This window comes from Scomber japonicus, chromosome 2 (assembly GCF_027409825.1).
Source record: "Scomber japonicus isolate fScoJap1 chromosome 2, fScoJap1.pri, whole genome shotgun sequence".
Lineage (NCBI taxonomy): Eukaryota > Metazoa > Chordata > Actinopteri > Scombriformes > Scombridae > Scomber > Scomber japonicus.
The window spans coordinates 4,483,430-4,490,749 of NC_070579.1; the positions used below are offsets into that span (position 1 = coordinate 4,483,430).

The 7,320-nt window shown below is 37.5% G+C and overlaps 1 long non-coding RNA gene across 1 annotated transcript; it reads left to right on the forward strand.

The window, feature by feature from the left end:
- The first annotated feature begins 2,997 nt into the window (after window positions 1-2,997).
- LOC128374837 (uncharacterized) lies at window positions 2,998-6,799 on the forward strand. Its single transcript, XR_008323062.1, has 3 exons — window positions 2,998-3,046; window positions 5,543-5,629; window positions 6,700-6,799. It is a non-coding gene; the product is annotated as an uncharacterized LOC128374837 (long non-coding RNA).
- Window positions 6,800-7,320: the final 521 nt, after the last annotated feature.

The window sequence follows — 7,320 nt, forward strand, 5'->3', positions numbered from 1 at the left end:
CCTTCCAGCTTACTGTTGGTGTTTTGAAACTTTTGACTTTTCATGCTTTTAGTTCAGTCTTCTAACAGCTAAAATCTGATTTGAAAACACAAACATTTTACAAATCTCCACCTAGATATGATCATCTGCAGAAAAAAAGTACACATATGGTTGAAATTAACTTTTAAAGCAGTTCAATATTTGGAAGCTGGAGGTTTAGCCTTTATTGGCAGCTAAGCGTAGCCAAAACATAAAATTTCATCTTATTTTTCTTATTTTCAGGAGAAATAAAATTCAGCCTTGTCCTGTTCTTTGGTGCAATCTTTAACAGTTTACAATCCACCATAAAACAGGACTGCTGGGAAATGCTGGGAGTGAGGTGAACTGTGGACTCTTCTTCATAGCAGATATTCAGGTGATTGATTCAGTGTTGGTTTTCAGGTATGGGGAAAACATAACTGGGCCGACATGGACACTGGCGGTTTGATTTGGAAATATTTCTTCCTCATCTCTGTGTGTGTGTGTGCTGTTTCTGAAGGTCCTATAGGTGAGTGAAGCCAGAATGGGAGGATTTCCTGAAGTTGAAAAATAGACAGATTTAATGTGTAACAGTAAACGATAAGAAAATAAAATGCTACTTATATTGAAGTAATTTCCATCCACCTAAAATCAAAGAAATACATCAATTTTAAATTATTCTGTTATATCTGTTCGATCACAGCTCACTGAAAATCGTTTAGATTCAAGTGTCATTGTTCTAAAGTCCAACTTCAGGTGCTGCATGCAATAAAAAATATGGCTGTTTGTTCAACAACTCGTATTAGCAGACCTGGAAGAGTTTAACTGAGTTTGTTGGTTTTCTTTCATGGACTCATCTTTTCAGGGATTCTCAGTGGATTTTTATTTAGTCATCCAAAAACAAAATTTGATATATTTTTATGATATTTTTATGATCATTTTTATGTCATGTTAGGACATTCAATTCAAATATGTAAACCTCCTCCTTCCTTGTTCCTTCCACTTTCTGGAAATGCACCAGTTCCACACAAATCTCTCCTCCAGGAAGTTTGTCTGTCTGTGTCGAACTTTAAAGTGAGCTTACGTAACTTTTACCCAACAGCAATGACTTTGGCTACAAGTGGCAGTAAAATCAGCTAACTGACTCAGTTGTGACAGTTACTCATCAGAAATAACTAACATTAGCCATATTAAGATACTGGTCATACCAGACCAACCAAGGTTGTATCAGCAAAGCCATATTGTAGTGTACTGAGAAGTGTTTTTTTGCTTATACATTGAACTTGTAGCTTGTTACATTTAACCTGATGTGATTCGGAGTAATGTTGAACAGTCTTTCAATAGCTCATTCCACTGATTTGGTAGAGATGTAATGAATCTGTATACAAACATTCATGGTCCCCAGAGGATGAATCATACTGAGTTTTCCTCTAGTGTCACCAGTGTGTCTGATAGTTTGGTTTATGACCAAATACCTGCTAAACCAATGACATTCTCATCAACCTTTGGATAGAGACCATAGTACTTTTGAACAATTGTTTGTGCTGATGATCTGCGGAGACATTAAAATTGATATTACCAAACTTCCATAACAGAAATCTCCCACACAAGTGAATGTAAACTTTTGACCTCAACTGTATCTTGAAAAGAACCTAAAACATCCTTCATGGGAAGATACCAGTTGTACTAAGAGAGAAAATAATTACTGTGAACCAGCTGTGATCTGTGTATTCTCTAATAAACTGTTTTTTTGTCCCTCAAGCTACTACAGTCATAAATTGTGATGGGGGAGGGCACAAAGATATTGGTCCAGTGGACGAAGGATTTTCAGGTAAAGTAGACATGACAGTCAAATCCCAATTTATTAAACATTATTGAAGAATTAATTGTGTTTAAATTGAAATTGGTTTCATGTTCGATCTGGTAAGTCTACTACCTTACTATACACACTGTACTCTGTTAATTACTGTTAAAATACAATTAGATATATAGATGTATAGTATATGGTAGATATGTTTATCTCTCTCTCTCTACATAAACAGGGGATGTGGAGTTGGCGACTGGCATCACAGCAGGAAGTAATGTGAAGCTGGTGCCCTACATCTTCCCCGACCATCTGAAGTCTCTGAAGCTGATCTTCACTGTTGGAGAAACCACTGCAACCGTTCGCACCAGGGTGGCGCTGGATGCAGACGTGCTGATAGACGTGAGTTTAGTTAACATCATCTCCTTGAAGTTGTTTATAAATTATTAAATCCAAATATATTTTTCCACCTCCATTATGATTTCTTTCAACTAATAATACAAGTTTTGTTTTTAGCAGTCTTTTGCAAAGGTACAGTCTTCATTAGTACAAATACACTCTTTGTGTTTTGCCAGAGTTTGTCCACCTTACTGCGCTGCAGGGACAGAAACATAATCAGTTAATTTCATCTTTAAATCAGTGGTGAAAAGTAAATAGGTACATTTATTTCAAGTACTGTACTTAAGTACATTTTTGAGATACTCTAACTTTACATGAGTATTTCCATGTGATGTTAAAAAAATGTTTCAGCAAAAATCAAAGATCAGAGAAAAAGTCTAAATACTGAAAACAGATGAGATCATGTACTTTTACTTTAACTACATCAAGCTCATAATACTTATGTACTTTTACTGTAGTAGGATTTTTACATTGATGTGTTGGTACTTCTACTTAGGTAAAGGAACACTTTTTTCACTGCCGCTTTAATTATGATTAAGATATCTGCAGTGTAAGTTTTGCACTGTACGTCCTGTACGTCATCTCAGACCTTTAATCCACTGTGTTTTTTTTCTTACAGTCTAACAGCACCTTGTATTATTCTATCATGTGTGATGGTGAAATTAAGGTGGGTGAAAAGCCAACATTTCTGTACAGTTTCAGTATCCACTAACATCTCAAAACTAAATATTTCAAATTATGTTTTTACCTTTGCAGTACCACCACACTCGGAAGCTGAAAATCACCGACCGCAATGACAACGGTCCAGTATTTGAACAGCCATCCTACAACAAAACTGTGTCTGAGGTAAGTCACTGAAATCTATTAGGAAGAGACTGTATGATACATTTTTATGTGGTAGGATGTTTGTCTGATGCTCTCACTGTAGAGAATGATGTATGTGTAGAGTTTGACATTGGAGGACTGTTTTCACATTCATCTGCTGTAAGTAGAAAGTTTCTCTGAACTGATTTCAAATCCAGTTTTAAAGATACTTTGGAGCCAGTATGCAACTTATACAGGTGTGAAGTGGAAACCTGAAGTCTCCATTACACAAACACTTAGAATGGACTTTACAGTGAAGGAGGAAACGTCTTGTGTCCAGCAGTTAAATCTTTGAAATGAAATATATTTCCATATTTATAGACTGAGGAATTATGCCATTTTATGGATTTTAATGTGATTAATTAAATTTTAAAATAATATCAATCACATATTATATTTCCTCATTGCTGTGACACCATCCACAGGCTTCAGTTTGTGGACAGATGTTTTGAACTATTTTGAATTATTTTAGCAGTTTTGTCATTTTCAGACACACAGCAATATTTAAATGAGGGTTTTTGTGTGTCTTAATGAAGTGTGATCAGGTTCTAGTGGAAGACGTAAACAAATATATTGAGTTATAACAAAAACTAATATTGCCAGCAAAACCAATATATGGGAGATTATTTGTGACAAAATCAATGCTGTTAGTAAAACCAAAACTATTCCACTCCAAAAATATTAACACGGGTGGAAATAATCTGTCCTGTGCATATTCTGTCATTGTGCCTCTGTCTCCTCGTCTCCATAGTAACAGCAGTCATCCGTGCATAGTGTGCAGCTGGTTAATACCTGCCCTTGAAAGGTATTATTTATAGACGCAGTTACCGTCAGCAAAATTACCTTCAGGTTTGGTAAATCACAATGCGCGTACTAAATAACTAAATGCAAGTCTCAGTGCGCTTCGTTAGTAGATCAGCTTTTTACACATGCAAACCTTTAGTAAATCAGGCCCTATGTGTCAATGTGCTATCCTAGAGGAGCTGGACAACCTGTGCAACCTGATTGGGCTGCAAGTACTGCCTCATTCTACCAGTAGTGACAAGGACACCAGCAGAAACAAAACCTGAGAAGAATCAGTCAGGAAGGATAAAAGCCCATTTATGCTCAACGTTAAATACGGATACAGACGGAGCCTTCTGTCCGTGCTCTGCGTTCATTTCGTCTGTATTTCTGCATGTTTCCATAAACCTTATGGATACGGACCAAACGGAGTAGTACCAGCGGAAACCATAGGGGGGCAGTGTTGCTGTCACTACTCGATACATAGCTCTAGTGAGACACGAAGAAGAAATAGCAATGGCTGAACTTTTTGAGGAAAGATTTTGCGAGTTTTTTATGTCGTTTTTGTCTTTCATGCAAGAGGAACATTACCAATATCTCCTCCACAGTCGCCATGTTTGTTTTTGAGTTTGTTGTTGTCATAAACTTTTGACTCTGTGCTGCCCCCTGGTGGATGTATTGGTTAACATCCATGCCAACGTAAAGGACGCATGGAAATATGTGAGCAGTGACGGTAACATCATTTGAAACGGACGTATATATTTTCGTATGTGCGTTGAGCATAAATAGGCCCTAAGGAGAGAGCAATAGTCTGTGTACACCACATGTTAAGCCATTCCCTTTTTGGGGCTAGTCTTGATTTTGCCTCTGCTTTGCACCTGTTGTCACTTTCATTTGCACCAAAGCAGGTGACATTGATTCACAATCACCTGTGCTTCCTAAATGGACAACTTGACATCCCTGAAGTTTAACATTATATGTTATACTACGATGATTAAGTGTTCCTTCATTTCTTTGAGTTGTGTATTTAGTTTCATTTCCAGGCAAAAACAAAACCTGACAGAGAGAGGGAGGTGACTGTTTGGGAGGACACTGGAGACAGGGCAGGGCTGAAGAGACTGATACATGACAGATGTAAAAGCTGAGGAAAAACACTGAGGACAAGGCAGATATATAATGAACCTCATGCAGTACAGGTGTGGAGGGAAAAATGGGCTGGAGAGGAGTACGGGAACATAGAAATAAAGGAACACAAAAGGAAAAAATATCAAATCAGCACCCAGAAAACGCAACACCACAAGTCAACTGAGAACTACAGAAACACCCCAAGAAAAGTCAAAATCAGTTCTATAGCAAAACAGTCCCATGACCATGAGTCCATGACATGGAACAGAAACTAATACAGAATTAACTGGTAGGATTTTGCTACCACTGCCAGGAGGAGAAGCTTAAAAAGGTTTGTTTCATTGTTTAATCCTCAGCTTACAAAAGACTGGTGTTGCTGTTAAGATGAGTCACTTAAATGTTATCTGATATTACCACTGAGTGACAAACATAACCAAAAGCTACAGACTTGCTCATCCAAAATACTACTGACAGAAGATAAACATGGTAACAAATTTTAATTTCAGGCTAAATGTTTGACTTGTGGGAGGAACTGAATCTGCACCATTCATTACATGTATCTCCTTTCAGGCAGAACCTGTGAACACCATAATTCTTCAAGTGAAAGCAGAGGATGATGACATCACGCCAGCGTATAATGAAGTGACATATTCCATGGTAAGAGGATCTAACTATTTCTGGAATAGCAGCAAGGAATGTTTCCATTTACACCAATACTAAAAAAACCCAAAATGCTCACCTCCAAATTATGACAATAATATGTTAACATATCAACCTTTTGTCTACCTATCTGATAAACTGTTAGTCCAAAAAACTCTGCGGCTCCAACCAAAACTCAAATCTGGAGTTTTGTGATATTCTATCCTCAGCTCTTAATGTGTTCTTACCTGCAGGAAAAGAAACACTGTGATAATATCAGTAAAACTTGAATGTTTACTGGGCTTTACATTTTATTTAATCTAAAGATTAAACTGAACTTCAGCTGAAAATCTTGTTTTTGCTTAACTACAATGTTTTAACGTCTCATATTGCTGCAGTGAGGTCGATCCTTACTCCAGGGTGTAGTCAGTACCATTGAACGTATATAATTATGGGCATCATGTCATCTCACCGAAAGTGAAGCTAAAACATCTTTTTGCCCCCTGGTGGCTGGCTGCAGTATAGGTCATAAGCCCTGTTCCCTGTATGTTAGTAGATGGGACGTGAGCCAAACTGGAAAATCTAAGTACACATCAAATACATTTTTCCCAAAGATGGTTTTAAGGTTGTTCTTATCGCACTGTTTGTCGAAGTGCTACTTTTCTTGATAAGTTTGTTTTTGATCATTTGATCTCAGCAGCAGTTGGACGGCTAAGGAGGCATGTCTCACAAGCCTCATCCCACTGCCCAGCTCTATGGAGCAGATTCTGACTCCAGCTTCTGGAAAGGAAATATTTTGGCTTCACTTTTACATAGCAGCACGAAGTGAAGATGTTTTGTCCATATTTATACAGTCAATGGTCAGTACACTGTGACATCACTGTTTAGGGTGATAACATGTGCAACAGAGCACAGACTTGACCAGGTTTTCAGCCTGATAATTATTTACTCCCAATACAAATGTAATTAAATTCAATTGTGATAAAAGTAGGTGAGTCACTTTTGCCACTCTGGGCTTCCACATGTTGAGTCACACTAACTTGTACAGAGATGTAATGGTAACTTTAGTGATGTCTGTCTTTCATAAGGAACCAACCTCAGAAGACTTCATGATGAACAGCTCTGGAGCTCTTATTTTAAAGAGACCTTTGAACTACACTTTAGTTCAATCATACAACTTCACTGTGATAGCAAAGGTAAGTGACACTGTAACACCAAACTATCAACACATGCAGTATGATTTACAGGAAAGAATAATCAATAAATGAAGCCAAAGTCATTTATTTAACAGTGACTCTATGAATACCTGATTTACTCTGTCTTTGCCATGATTCCCTACAGGGTAGCGGGGGGTTTAGTGACAGAGCCAGTATCCAGATTAATGTGAAGGAACCTCATAACTTGAACCCACATTTCATCCACAACCTGTACTATGCCTTTATTCCAGAGGAACAGGTGAGTCTCTTAAACTAAATGCTGCTTATATCTCTCATGTCTATATCTTAGTGATATCTTTCACAATGCAAACAAACCAACATTTATCATCTGTATGACAACACATTACTTCAGGGTGTTTGAAAACGCAGTGAGTTTTTAGATCAGTTCCTGATTTTACTGCACCATTGTGGAAGTATAGTTGTCACAATTAAAGACAGGTTTACAATTTTCAAATCCGTCTTAAAACAACAGCCAGGAGCCCAAAATGACAC